At 37.6% G+C, this 15,625-nt stretch overlaps 1 long non-coding RNA gene across 1 annotated transcript in view; it reads right to left on the minus strand.

Moving 5' to 3' along the window:
- Window positions 1-9,337: 9,337 nt before the first annotated feature.
- Window positions 9,338-15,625, minus strand: part of LOC121490449 — a 73,013-nt gene continuing 66,725 nt past the window's right edge. The window contains exons 3-4 of the long non-coding RNA XR_005987682.1: window positions 13,431-13,571; window positions 9,338-11,634 (exon numbers count right to left, since the gene is read on the minus strand). This is a non-coding gene — a long non-coding RNA (uncharacterized LOC121490449). The remainder of the gene's footprint in view (window positions 11,635-13,430; window positions 13,572-15,625) is intronic.

The following is a 15,625-nucleotide window of genomic DNA, read 5'->3' on the forward strand; positions in this document are numbered from 1 at the left end:
AGTACTGAGCTTCTTTTATCCAATACATCATGTTTGGCTACCAAGAAAAAAATATTATAAGGCAAACTAAAAAGCGGAGAAACTCACAACAGAATCAGATTCCATATGGCAATGATGTTGGAATTATCAGAGTGGGAACTTACAGCAATTATGATTAATATGCTAAGGGCTCTAAAGGATAAAGTAGATGGCATAGAAAAACAGATGGGCCTTATAAGCAGAGAGATGGAAACACTAAGAAAAAAAGAAATGCAAGAGATCAAAGACATTATAACACAAAAAAATGTTCTTTATGAACTCAACAGTGAGTAGACATTGTTGAGGAAAAAATCTTCATGCTTGAGGGTTTCTCAATAGAAACTTAACGAAAAGGGAAGAAGAAAAAAGTCTAAAAAAAATACATAAAGCAGAAACAAAATGAAGGTACATATACAACTTTAAGACTATATGCTGAGCTTAAAATGTTTTCATAATAAAAGGGTTCAAATCATGCAAAGTATTGTCTCTGACCAGAGTAAAATTGTAAATAAGGTACATACAAAAAAACAAAGTTGGGCCCTTTATGTACAGCATAAACAGAAATTAACTAAAAATGGATCAAAGATCTAAATATAAAAGGAAAAGTGTAAAACTGTTAGAAGAATGCATAGGGATAAGTCTTTATGAGGTGGATTTGCCAAAATATTCTTAGATATGATAACAAAAGCATAAGTAACAGAAGAAAAATAGATAAGACTTCAACAAAATTAAAAATTTTGATAAGCTTTAAAATTCACTATAAAAGTAAAAAGCCCAGGGATCCCTGGGTGGCGCAGCGGTTTAGCGCCTGCCTTTGGCCCGGGGCGCGATCCTGGAGACCCGGGATCGAATCCCACGTCAGGCTCCCGGTGCATGGAGCCTGCTTCTCCCTCTGACTATGTCTCTGCCTCTCTCTCTCTCACTGTGTGCCTATCATAAAAAAAAAAAAAAAAAAAAAAAAAAAAAAAAAGTAAAAAGCCCAAAAATGGGAAAAATATTAGAAATCATATTTGATAAGACTTGTAAATAGAATATATAGAGAACACTTTAACTCAATGATAAAAAGACGAGAGTATTTAAAAAGGGTTATAGGATGTTGGTCTCCTGGGTGGCTTAGTGGTTGAGCATCTGCCTTGACTCAAGGCATGATCCCAGAGTCCCGGGATCAAGTCCCACATCGGGCTGCCTGCATGGAGCCTGGTTCTCCCTCTGCCTCTGTGTGTCTCTCATGAATAAATAAAATCTTTTTAAAAATGGTTACAGGATGTGAATAGACATTTTTCTGGACAAGATATACAAATAACTAATATGCACATGAAAATATGCATGACATCATTAGTTATCACGGAAAGGCAAAATAAAAAACCAATGAGATCTCATTTCATACACATTAAGATGATTAAAGTCAAAAAGTCAGATGACAAGAATTTTTAAAAATATTTTTATTGGAGTTCGACTTGCCAACATATAGTATAACACCCAGTGTTCATCCCATCAAGTGCCCCCCTCAGTGCCCGTCACCCAGTCACCCCATCTGCCCACCCACCTCCCCTTCCAATACCCCTTGGTCATTTCCTAGAGTTAGGAGTATCTCCTGTTTTGTCACCCTCTCTAATTTTTCCCACTCATTTTCTCTCCTTTCCCTTATAATCCCTTTCACTATTTTTTATATTCCCCATTTGAGTGAAACTATATGACAATTGTCCTTCTCTGATTGACTTACTTCAACTCAGCATGATATCCTCCAGTTCCATCCACATCGAAGCAAATAGTGGGTGTTTGTCATTTCTAATGGCTGAGTAATATATTCCATTGTATGTATAGACCACATCTTCTTTATCCATTAATTTTTTGATGGATACCGAGGCTCTTTCCACAGTTTGGCTATTGTGGACATTGCTGCTATAAACATTGGGGTGCAGATGTCCTGCCATTTCACTGCATCTGCATCTTTGGGGTAAATCCCCCCCCCCCCAGTGCAATTGCTGGGTCCTAGGGCAGATCTATTTTTAACTCCTTGAGGAACCTCCACACAGTTTTCCAGAGTGGCTGCACCAGTTCACATTCCCACCAACAGTGCAAGAGGGTTCCCCTTTCTCCACATCCTCTCCAGCATTTGTTGTTTCCTGTCTTAATTTTCCCCATTCTCACTGGTGTGAGGTGGTATCATATGGTGGTTTTGATTTGTATTTCCCTGAGGGCAAATGATGCGGAGCATTTTCTCTTGTGCTTGTTGGCCATGTGTAGGTTGTCGTCGTCGTCTTTTTTTTTTTTTTTAAGATTTTTTTCATTCATGAGAGACATTCATGCCTCACAGAGGCAGAGACACAGGCAGAGGGAGAAGCAGTCTCCCCGCAAGAAGCCCAATGCGGACTCGATCCTGGATCCCGGGATCAAGCCCTGAGACGAAGGCAAACGCTCAATTGCTGAGCCACCCAGGCATCCCATGTGTAGGTGGTCTTTGGTGAAATTTCTGTTCATGTCTTTTGCCTATTTCACGATTGGATTGTTGGTTTCTTGGGTGTTGAGTTTAATAAGTTCTTTATAGATCTTGGATACTAGCCCTTTATCTGATAGGGCATTTGCATATATCTTCTCCCATTCTGTAGGTTGTCTTTTAGTTTTGTTGCCTGTTTCTTTTGCTGTGCAGAAGTTTTTATCCTGCTTGTCTCAATAGTTCATTTTTGCTTTTTTTTCCCCATGTCTTCATGGATGTATCTTGCAAAAAGTTGCTGTGGCCAGGTTAAAAAAGGGTGCTGCCTGTGTTCTCCTCTAGGATTTTGATAGATTCTTGTCTCACATTTAGATCTTTCATCCATTTTGAGTTTATCTTTGGTGTATGGTGTAAGAGAATGGTCTAGTTTCATTCTTCTGCACATGGCTGTCCATTTTCCCAGCACCATTTATTGAAGAGACTGTCATTTTTCCAGTGGATAGTCTTTTCCTGCTTTGTCGAATAATAGTTGACCAGAGAGTTGAGGGCCCATTTCTGGGTTCTCTATTCTGTTCCATTGATCTATGTGTCTGTTTTTGTGCCAGTACCACACTGTCTTGATGACCACAGCTTTGTAGTACAGCTTGAAATCTGGCATTGTGATGCCCCCAGGTCTGGTTTTCTTTTTTAATATTCCCCTGGCTATTTGGGGTCTTTTCTGGTTCCACACAAATCTTAAGATTATTTGTTCCAACTCTGAAGAAAGTCCATGGTATTTTGATAGGGATTGCATTAAATGTGTAAATTGTCCTGGGTAGCATAGACATTTTCACAATATCAATTCTTCCAATCCATGAGCATGGAATGTTTTTCCATCTCTTTGTGTCTTCCTCAATTTCTTTCAGAAGTGTTCTGTAGTTTTAGGGTATAGATCCTTTACCTCTTTGATTAGGTTTGTTCCTAGGCATCCTATGCTTTTGGGTAATTGTAAATGGGATTGACTCCTTAATTTCTCTTTCTTCAGTCTCATTGTTAGTGTATAGAAATGCCACTGATTTCTGGGCATTGATTTTGTATCCTGCCACATTGCCGAATTGCTGTATGAGTTCTAGCAATCTTGGGGTGGAGTCTTTTGGGTTTTCTATATAGAGTATAATGTCATCTGCAAAGAGGGAGAGTTTGACTTCTTTGCCAATTGGAATGCCTTTTATTTCTTTTTGTTGTCTGATTGCTGAGGCTTGGACTTCTAGTACTATGCTGAATAGCAGTGGTGAGAGTTGACAGCCCTGTCGTGTTCTTGATCTTAGGGGAAAGGCTCTCAGTGTTTCCCCATTGAGAATGATATTTGCTATGGGCTTTGCATAGATGGCCTTTAAGATACTGAGGAATGTTCCCTCTATCCCTACACTCTGAAGTTTTCATCAGGAAAGGATGCTGTATTTTGTCAAATGCTTTCTCTGCATCTATTGAGAGGATCATATGGTTCTTGTTTTTCTCTTGTTGATGTGATCTATCACGTTGATTGTTTTACAAGTATTGAACCAGCCTTTATCCTAGGGATAAATCCTACTTGGTCATGGTGAATAATTTTCTTAATGCACTGTTGGATCCTACTGGAGATAACAAGTCTTGTGGGAGATGTGAAGAAATCAAAATGTTCATTTACTGCTGGTGTAAAGGTGAAATTGTCTAGAAACATGGAAAAACTGGTAGTTCTTCAAATAATCTTGTTGCCAAATGACCCAGCAATTTCACTCCTAAATATTTACCCAAGATAATTAAAAACATGCTTTTACACAAAAACTTATACATAATGTTTACGGTAGCATATTCACAATAGCCAAATGGTGGAAACAATCTAAATGCGAATCTAAATGCAAATCTAAATGCAAATCTAAATGTGAATAAAGAAAGTGTGTTATATCTTTAAAATGGAATATGACTTAGCCATAAAAAATAATGTAGTACTTGTATATGCTACAACATGAATGAACCTTGACAACACTAAGTTGCAAAAGATCATGTACACGATTTGATACATAGGAAAGTGAAGAATAGATAGATTAGTGATCTCAGGGTTAGGAGGGGTATGGAAAAAGAATAATAACTAAAAGATACAAGGTCTCTTCTTGAGGAAAATATATCTAACATTGAGGATGGTGATGATTTCATATATCTGTGATTATACTAAAAAGCATCAAATTATACATATTAAAAAGATGAAGTGTATAGTAGTTAAATTATATAGCAGTAAAGCTGCTTAGAAAGATCGAAACCGGGATCCCTGGGTGGCGCAGCGGTTTGGCGCCTGCCTTTGGCCCAGGGCGCGATCCTGGAGACCCGGGATCGAATCCCACATCAGGCTCCCGGTGCATGGAGCCTGCTTCTCCCTCCGCCTGTGTCTCTGCCTCTCTCTCTCTCTGTGACTATCATAAGTAAATAAATAAATAAAAATAAAAAAAAAAAAAAAAAGAAAGATCGAAACCTTCCACAAGAAAAATCCAAGCCTCTAGGGCTCCTTTGATGAATTCTACCAAACATTTAAGGAAAAAAAAATAGTACTAATTCTATACAAATTCTTTGAAAAAATTGAGGAAGGAAACTCCAACAACTTGTCCCTGAAGCCCTCATTACCCTTTCATGACAGCCAAACTATATGTTATGTGTTAAATTTTTATGTTCCCCAAAAATTTATATGTTGAATCCCTAACCTCCAATGTGATAGTTTTTAGATATGGAGCCTTTGGGTAGATACTTAGGGTTAGACAGGATCATGAGGATGAGGCCTGTACGATGGGATCAGTGTCCTAGTAGAAAGATACAACAGAGATACTGTTCTTTTTCTCCCTCCATACATGCTCAAAAAAAGAGGTCATGTGAGCACAAAGCAAAATGATGGCCATATAAGCCAAGAGAAGAAATTTCAGAATGAAACCTACCTTGCTGGCACTTTGATCTTAGACCTCTCAGCTTCTAGAAATATGAGAAATAGATTTCTGTTTTTAAAGCCAGTCTATGATAGTTTTTTTTATAGCAGGCCATAAAAAAATTTCAAGAGAAAAGAAATTCTAGATCAATTTCCCTCATGACCATAGATGCAAAAATACTTGACAACATTTTAGCAAATCTGATTCAACGATACATAAAAAGCATGGAAAACATGACCCAATGGAGTTTGCCATAGGAATGCAAACTTGGATTGATATTCAAAAATTAATACCTTTCACTATAATAGTAAAAACCAAAAATAAAAAACTATCATTTTAATCAATACAACAAAAGCATTTGACAAAATTCAATATCTACTTGATATTTAAAATAAAAACTACTAGTGAATTAGGAATATATAGGAAATCTGAATCTGAAAAAGAATCTTCATAAAACCTACAATTACTATTCATTACTAATAGTAAATGACTAAATGCTTCCCCTCTCTATGAATAGGAATGAGGCAAGGATGCACACTTTCACCATCTCTAACATTTTACTAGTAGTGCTGGCCAGTCCAATACAGCAAGAAAAAGAAAATGAACATACTGGAAAGGAAGAAATAAAAACCGTATTTGTAAATGCTGTAATTGCATAGATTGAAACTCATAAGAAACCTACAAAATAACTAGAACTAATTAGCTTATCAAATATACAACAAATCATTTCAAAATTTGTGGTGTCAGAAGTAATCATTTCTTATCTAACAATTCAGTGGGTTAGGAATCTAGGGAGGGTGTAACTGGATGCCTCTTCCTCAAGATCTTTCACAAGGAGGTTATGAAGCTGTTGACTTAAGTTATGATTTCCTCTGAAGGCTTAACTAGAAGAGGATGTTCCAAACTTTTCCACATGGTTATCAGCTTGATTCAAATACTTGTGGGCTGGTGAAACAAGGGCTCCACCAGTTCTTGCTGAACGTTGTTTGGAGGCTCATAGACTCCTTCCCCAACCCCATCCCCATCATAGGACTTTCTTCATAGGGCAGCTCATAACATGGCAACTCATTCCCCTCAGAAGGAGGGCTTCATGAGGGAGTGCAAGAGAACGGATAAGAGGGTACAGTCTTTCTGAAATGTAATCTTAGAAGTGATATTCATCAATAGTCTCACATTTTCTTCATTAGAAGTCACTGTAACAGACACAAAAAGCCACTAATACCTGGAAGTAGAGGTCATTTGGAACCATTTTATAGGCTGCCAATCACAAACACCAATTCTGTTTTTTATATTTTTTGTTTTATTATTTATAAGCAGTTATAAATTGAAATTAAAAACATGAATAATGACAGCATCAAAAATTTATGAAATAGGAATAAATATGACAAACGACGTTCAAGACCTCTACACTCAAAACTATGAGATGCTGTAGAAAGAAATTAACAGAGACTTCAAGAAATGCAGAGGTAATGTTCACGGATGGGAGACTCCAATGTTGTTAAAATGTGGATTCTTCACAATATGATCTATAGATTTAAGACAATTCCATGCAGAACCTCAGCAGATTCTGTAGTCCTCGACAAACTTTAAAAGTTACACGGAGGGCAGCCTGGGTGCCTTAATCAGTTAAGCAACTGCCTTTGTTTCAGGGCATGATCCTCAGGGTCCTGGGATCAAGTCACGCATTATAGGGCTCCCTGCTGAGAGGGGAGTCTGCTTTTCCATTTCCTCTCCCCTCATTCCTCACCCTCCCCCCATGCTCATGCACACCTGCTCTCTCTCTCTCTCTCTCTCACTCTCAAATAAATAAAATCCTTTTAAAAAAATTACTTGGAAGTGAAAAGAGAAGACCTAAAATAACCAGAACAGTTTCAAAAAAGATAAATCCTGAACTTATCTGATTTCAAGACTTAATATAAAGCTACCAAGATCCAAGGTAGTGTGGCATTGGCTTAAATATACAGTATGGTTCAATAATCCAGGAAAGGAAATACATGGTTAATTTATTGCCAGTAACACTGCCAAGCCAAATCAATGAGGAAAGCACAGTTTCTTCAGGCATTGCTGGAACTAATACATATGCAAAAAAAATTAATCTTAACTTTTACCTTGTGCTGTATGTAAATAATTCAAAGTGGGTTATAAACCAAAATATTAAATCTTTGGCTATAAAAGTCCCAGAAGAAAATAAAGGAGAAATGTTAGTGATATTGGGCCAAGATTGCTTAAACAGAGTACAAAGAACATGAATTATAAAAGAAAACAAAGATAAATTGGACTCATCAAAATTAGAAACTTCTGCTCTTCAAAAGGTACTTGTTAAATAAAAAGAAAACACTAAGCACAGAATGGGAGAAAATATTTGTAGAACATATTAGGAGAAGGACTTGTGCCTAGAATATATAAAACACCCTTAAAACTCAAGAATAGAATGAGAGCAAGCTGACAAAAAATAAAAAAACAGTTTTGCAAAAAACACTTCGCTAAGAAGATGTACAAAAGACAAATAGGCACATGAAAAAAAGCTCCACGGTTTTAGCCACTAGAGAGATAGAAATGAGATTCCATTATAAACCCACTAGAAAGACTGAAATTAGAGACCGGAAAAAGGAAATCCTGCCATTTGTTACAAGGATGGACCTCAAGGGTATTATCGTTAAGTGAAATAAGTCAGACAGAGAAATACAAATACTATATGATACCACTTATATGTGGAATCTTAAAAAGCTGAGCATATGGAGACAGAGTCTGGAATGGTGGTTACCAGGGGCTGGGAGTTAGGGGAAATGAGATGTGAGTCAAAAAGTACAAACTGCCTGTTATGAGATAAATAAATTCTGGGAATTTAATGTGCAGCATGGTGATTGTAATACTTTATTTGAAAGTCACTAAGACTGTGGATCTTATGTTCTCACCCCCAAAAGAAATGGTAATTATGTGACATATTGGAGATATTAGCTAATTCTATGGCGGTGATCATTTTACATTAAATATCTATCAAATTAACAAGTTGTGCCCTTTAAACTTACACAGTGTTATATGTCAATTATATTCACAACAAAGTTGAGAATAAATTAAAAGACCGAACCTACCAACTGTTAGCAGGTATATGGAGGAATTGGATCTTTTATACAATGCTAGTGGGAATGTAAAATGACACAACTACTTAGGATTGTATTTTAGCAGTTTCTTCAAAAGTCCATCATGCACCTACAGTATAACACTGCTGTCTACAGCTAGGTATTTATGAAAACGTACAGCCATGCAAAGACTTGTGTACAAACATTCAGAGCATCTTCAGTAGCCACAAGCTGGAAGCAAAGCGCCAGTAAATAAGAGAACAGAGAACAAATTTTGATATATCCATACAGATAGGTGATATTAATAAAGACAAATTATTGATCCATGAATCAATAGGGGTGAATCTCAATAGGAGCTAGGCAATAGAGTATAGAGCACTTTAGACATGATTAGTTTATCTACATCCATTTTGCCTGAATCAGCTCCTTTAAAAATAAGAGTATATACTGTATGATTCCATTTAAAGAAAATTCTAGAAAATACAAACTGCTCTATAGAGACAGAAAAGAGATTAATAATGGATGAAAGAAAATTAGATAGAGGGATAGATGGATGACAAGAGATACTTGGAAACTTAGGGAGATTACAGATAATATCTTGATTTTTGGTAATGATTTCACAGTTATACAAATCAAACACTCAAAAAAACTATACATCTTAAATATGTTTGTGTTATTGTAAGTCAATTATACTTACGTAGTCGGTAAAAACAAGCCATTCAGAACATTTAATTCAAAGTACAGAGTACTGAGAGAACCACCCACCCACTCCACCCCCAAAACCATTTTTCACTATCTCCTGACTACCAGGCACCATCAACATTGAATTTCAATAAATGATTTGTAATGGAAAATAAAAATAGGAGGTGTTGGCTAGTTGAAGTATTGCCTCAGTTTGGGTGGCCGTAACAGAATATCACTTATAAATGGCAGAAATACATTTCTCATGATTCTGAGGGCTTGAAGTATGCCAGCCCTTTTCCAGGGTGCAAATGGCTGTTTTCTCCTTGTCCTCACATGACAGAGAGGGCTGTAGAGCTCTCTGAGTCCCCTCTCTAGGAACATTAATCCCATTTATGAGGGTCCCACCCTCAGGACATGATCACCTCCCAAAGGCCCCCACCTCCTAATGCCATCACATGGTAGTGGGCTTGGGGGGTAGGGGGGTTTCGAATTTCAACCTAGGAATTTGGATGGGGGTGGACACAAACATTCTGTCCAGAACAGGTATCTCAGATCATCACGAATTACTCATTTGTTGATTAAATCAATGGCATTTTGGGGTATCAATTTAGCTAATGCTAAGAGACTTTAAAATATCGTATTTTCCTGAGATCTTAAAATATTTTAAAATGCCTATATATTAATGGTGATACTGAGAAAATACCACAGATTGAAATATACATGATATACTTAAATTATTGTTTATATTTTATTTTGAGACAACTGCCTCTTGGCATTCCTAATTACAAAAATACAATATTACACAATGAACAACATATAACCACCCAAGTGTACTTTTATCTACCCTCACTCGGCCTTCTAATCTTGACTTTTATTTTCCCCTCCCTTCCCCCTCCTTTTCTTTTCTTCCTCTCTTCCATTTTTTTCTCCTTTCCGTCCTCTCTCCCATGCTAATTTTTTCTTTCAAAGCTCTTTTCTCCTTTAATATGATACACAAATTGCTTATTATGTATATCATTACCTGTTCCCCTCCAATAGACTGTCAGCCCTATGAGAACAAGCATTGTATATATTCTCCATTTGCTTAGCTACCTACTGTTAGGCTACTCCTTTCTAGGCTTCCACTAGCAGACTACAGCTATAGATCTTATTGTGTAAGCAACAGAAACTACTTTAAACCAAAAAGGGGGGAGTTCATTGAGAAAAACTTGGTGTCTCTTGGCACTGACATTTGAATGACCATAGATGTGAAGAGCAGGTGGTGGCACAGTAAATTCCAAAAAGTAGGCTATCAGAATTAGTGTCAGGTCACACCTCAGCACCACTCTGATCATATGCCCCTCTCTACCAACTGAGTTAATCATTTGTACTCTCCAAATTGGTGTCACTTACTTATGATTCAAAATTCTGGGAGTGAATATCTTACCAGCTATGTTTGTATTTGATGCCTACCTGTGTGTAAATATAGCCACAGGTGGAGAGAGCAAGAGGCAAAAGGGCACTGAAACAAGGAAGAGTATCTTCAATCAAGACTATAATCTGTGGTATCCCCTAAAAGTAAGGTTACTATATAATTAATTATTAATTATTAAGCGAGTCTACATTTAAGAGTAGAAAGGACACGGTGAACATTTACTCAGGATTAACTGGTACAAACAAGGATAGCCTCTGTACTATAGGGATGTGCAGTCAACCAAACAAAGGGATATTAGGGTGCTAATACGAAAAAAGGTGTGGTTGGATGTTGGGGCAAAAAAAGATCATAGTTTTGCTGTTGCTATTTTTTGTTGTCATCATTGTTTCCGATAATTCCACTTCATCGGGATTGGAAAAAGCATCTTGTGTTGATGGTTTGCTTCCAAGATTCTTCTCATGGGAGCAAAGTGGGAGTTCATCACTTGGTCTGTGGCTCTTTTCCATTCCTGTCCTGGCCCCTGAAGACACCAGGATCCATAATCCATCACAATTCTCTCATCTAGAACAGAAAGAATGGGAAGCCCTACAAGATCACACTGGACTTTTCCCCGGATTGGTCACGCCTTGGATAGTTTTCTACGAAGGCTGGATGCTTGATTGTGCAGTGCTTTGAGTCTCTCCCCAGCTCTCAATCCCTTTCTCTATGTAGTGAATTCTACTACTTCTCAGCTCACTGGATTCTCCAATCTTTTTTTTTTTTTTTTGTAGCATGGCTTTTGGGTCTTTTAAGCAAAAGTATTTCTTTACTTGACCAAAGATAAAGGACCTGAGCCGCACTTTTGGGAATAGCTCATTGATCATAGGTACCTATTTTTCTAGTGATTCATTAAAAGTGAAAGTGATTTATTGTAATGGGATTATGTGGTTCCCAACTCTGAGAGAATATTGAATCTAGAGCGCGACACCAATCATAAGAATAAAATGTTTACTTTCCTCTTCTTGACCAGTGGCAAATAGACAAACGTGCAAGAGCCAGAATGGATAATCTGTCCTCAACTGGTAATTAGTCACTTCACTGTAACTTAAAAAAAAAAAAAAAGAAAAAAGAAAAAAAAAGAAAGGAGGGGGAAAAAAATAGGAAGTCCTGTTAGAATTTCTCAGCTTTAATAAATCAAGAGTTCATATGATAGCTATTTAAGCTAATGGGTAGCTTGCCTTTTAATGAGGCTTTATCATTAATTAGTCTCCTCATTTAAGGTCTGTGGACTCCTCGTTTCTAATTGCAGCCTCCAGTTTTACAGGTAAAGCCAATATTTACCCCTGTCTGCCCCCTGCCAAACGCCCGCAACAGACATCAGCTAGTAAATATTCATTTATACTGACAGCAAAAACATTTTTCATGATACTCCAAACCTGCAGTCTCCCAGCTGTCAGCTTGGTGGTGAACTATTAGAAAGCCAAGAGCTGCTGACTGGGGATGAGAATATTGGAGTTGAATAAAATAATACAGCAATATGAAAATAGGAATGTACTTTTTTATGTTTTTTGTTTCTCTTGGTATCTCTTTTGGGGGGAGGTGGCAGGTGATAATCTCTCTTGGGGAAGCTTTGTCTTCAATTTTTACATCATTTTTGCCATTTGTTAAACGGTATCTCTCAAGCCCCTGTCAAGTGCTTAAACATGGATTATCTCTTTAAATTCTCACAAAAACCCGATGAGGAACACATTCTTAACTATATTCATTTTAAAATAAGGACACAGAGGCTTAGAGAAGTGGAATAACTTGCTCAAGTTTATCTTTTTTTTTAATTTTTTTTTTAATTTTTTATTTATTTATGATAGTCACAGAGAGAGAGAGAGAGGCAGAGACACAGGAGGAGGGAGAAGCAGGCTCCATGCACCGGGAGCCTGATGTGGGATTCGATCCCGGGTCTCCAGGATCGCGCCCTGGGCCAAAGGCAGGCGCCAAACCGCTGCGCCACCCAGGAATCCCTCAAGTTTATCTTTTTAATGGAGGAGCTGATATTTGAAGCAGAAATGTCTGACTCTAGAGCTCTTGAACATATGAAAGAAGCTCAGCTTATTTGGTGGGTGGCTGAGAAGAACTTGCGGGGCATGTTCAAAAAAATTACAAGCGCTGTTCTTTAAAGACACCATTCAAACTGGTTGCATCTGTTATGTTTGTGTATGTGGGTCTTGAGGTTTCTGTGTGTCTACAAACATTTAATTTTCTCCTACTGTCTTAGCCTAAAAATAAAATGGCTTCTCATGAAAGGAGATAGCTCAAATTCCTCCGGCTGATGGCCTCCATCTATGGAAATGATGGATATTTCATTCAATTTCATTCAATTCCTACTCCACTATTTTCAGAGTCCTTGATGAATGTTCCCTTAAGTGCTCACCAGCATGCCCAGGTGCTCTGGTGACTTCATTTTTTTCTCTTCTATGCATTCCTCTCCCTCCTTGAGAAATACTAAGACCTCACTTCTTTTCTGGTCCTTCCTGCAGTTTCCCTGTACAGTTCCTTTAAATGTTTCTATTGTTTCCAGAAGCCTACAGGGACTCAAGAGCCTGACAGACCCCAGCACAGCATGTTTTAAAGATGATCCTGCAAATATTAACTTCAAGATGACTGAAATTCGATTATACCAAAATTCCTTCTGAAAGCATAACAAATAATTTATAGATTTCACAAAGTGCAATTTAATGCATGTGATTTTTCTCAAGGGCTTATCAAATAAAGCATTTGAGGTTTGTTCCTGACATAAATGCTCCCTGCAGTTGAATTTTTACGAATATACTGTGCCCAATAAGATAAAGTATTTTAATGATGGCAGGCTAGTCAATTATTCCACCCATGTATTGTCTTACCTTATAGGCCAGGTTTGCAATTATTGCCTGCTTTACGTAGATTTTTTTTCCATGTGTACCTAATGAGGGTTTTAGTATGTTTGTGGGCTATGTCCGTTGATGAGTCCTTGATATATGTTGTTTGTTGATGGGAAGGTTCATCTTAAAGGAAAAAAAAAGCAGGAGGGGCTGCTCAGTATATGAGTCAACCAAGGTCAGATAATTCACACACACACACACACACACACACACACACACACAGAATGTAAGGTATTAGAACTGTTATCCATTTTTAGATGCAAAAATGGAGGTTTTGTATATATTATATATCTGAGAGTCCTTTAATATAAAGTCTATTAGATGAAAATTAATTTTACTAAAAGACCACATTTACTTGATATACTAGGTTGCTTTCCCTATTTTATGAACTATATCTCTCTCTCATGCTCCTGGTCACTCATATTTAAAACTTCAGGATCAAATTTGACTTGCCTTTACCTTTCTTATCTATCTCTTTCAAAATATTTCTCCTTGTACATGATGTAATGAGCCCTGGGTGTTATATAAGACTGATGAATCACTGACCTCTACATCTGAAACCAATAATACACATGCTAATTAATTGAATTTAAATAAAGAAGTAAATAAATAAAACAAAAAATATTCCTCCCTTTTTTTTAAGATTTATTTATTTATTCATGAGAGACACACAGAGAGAGAGGCAGAGACACAGGCAGAGGGAGAAGCAGGCTCCATGCAGGGAGCCCGATGTGGGACCCAATCCCGGGTCTCCAGGATCACACCCTGGGCTGAAGGCAGCGCTAAACCACTGAGCCACCTGGGCTGCCCTATCCCTCCTTTTTATTCCATGTCCAGCTTAACTGAAAACCTCTCCTTTATACACAAATGTGTGTAGTAGCAACTTAATCTGTTAAATACTCTTTACTATTCACTTGATCAGATTTATCTCCCTAAACTACCAGTTGTATCAAACCACTCAGTCAGGAATTGCCTCTACTTCCCTGTTGTGTATAAGTGAATGTTCAGTGGCAGGCCTAATATTTAAGAACGTGCTCAATTTTTCTTCTTTTTCCTCAAATATAAATTTCTCCTCAATTCTTTTGTCAAGCCTCTATTCTGTACACAGCATAAAAAATCATGCTCATAGATGAGGCCTGAAGCCTTTGTTTTTGTTAAAGCAACCTGTGCTTCCTTTATCATTACACCTCTTTTCTGATATTTTAATTGTCTATTGTGGTATATTGAGTAACTGCCTTTCTCCAAGATGTCTATGTCGTAATTCCTGGAATTTATGTATATGTTTTCTTATGTAGCAAACTGGACTATGCATTTGTGATTATGTTAAGGATTTCAAGATAAGGAGATTATCCTGGATTACTGAGGTAGGTTCAGTCTAATGACATGAGTCCTTAAAAGAGGAGGACCTCTCCCAGCAGAGTTCAAAGTCAGAGGGAGATAGGACTACTGAAGAATGGTCAGGAAGATTCAACCTAGTTGACTGCAAAGATGGAGGAAAGGGACCATGAGCTAAGAAATGCAGGCAGCTTCTAGAAACAGAAAAGGCATGGGAATGGATTTTCCCTAGAGCCTCTAGGAGGAAGACAACCATGCTGACATTTTGATTTTAGCCCAGTGAGATCCGTTCTGAACTTCTGTTCTCTAGGACTGTAACATAATAGATTAGTGTTGTTTTAAGAGACTGTTTGTGGCAAGTTGTTACCAGAGCAATGAAAACTAATATATCTATTAACTTGGTACCTTCCTCAATGGACTTTGAGCTCCTTGAGGTGAGGACTGAGAAGCAGAGTTCTAACATCCATTTTCTCATTTGCTTTTGGTAACAGAGCTCTAGTCTTTGTTGCAGTAATACACTAGGCCCAGCTTCCTTTGCATGTAGGTGTGACCATGAAACCACATTATAAAAGGAAGTGCTTTGGCAAACTATCCGAGAAGATTGACTCTCTTAGGAAAAGTCACTCTTGTGTCTCTCCTGATTCTTTCTGCCGCTGGTCTCAAATACAGAGAGGCTTCCTGGAGCTCCTTCAGCCTTTTAGAATATGGAGCATAGAAGCCACCTCTGAGGATGGCAGTCCCAAGAGATAGGTATGGTGGAGTCACCATTTCTGCCCTGGACAGTCGACCCTTGGTCCTCTTTTACTTAAAAGAGATTAAAAATTAAATCTTATTTAAGCTCC

The sequence above is a fragment of the Vulpes lagopus genome, chromosome 5, assembly GCF_018345385.1.
Source record: "Vulpes lagopus strain Blue_001 chromosome 5, ASM1834538v1, whole genome shotgun sequence".
NCBI lineage: Eukaryota > Metazoa > Chordata > Mammalia > Carnivora > Canidae > Vulpes > Vulpes lagopus.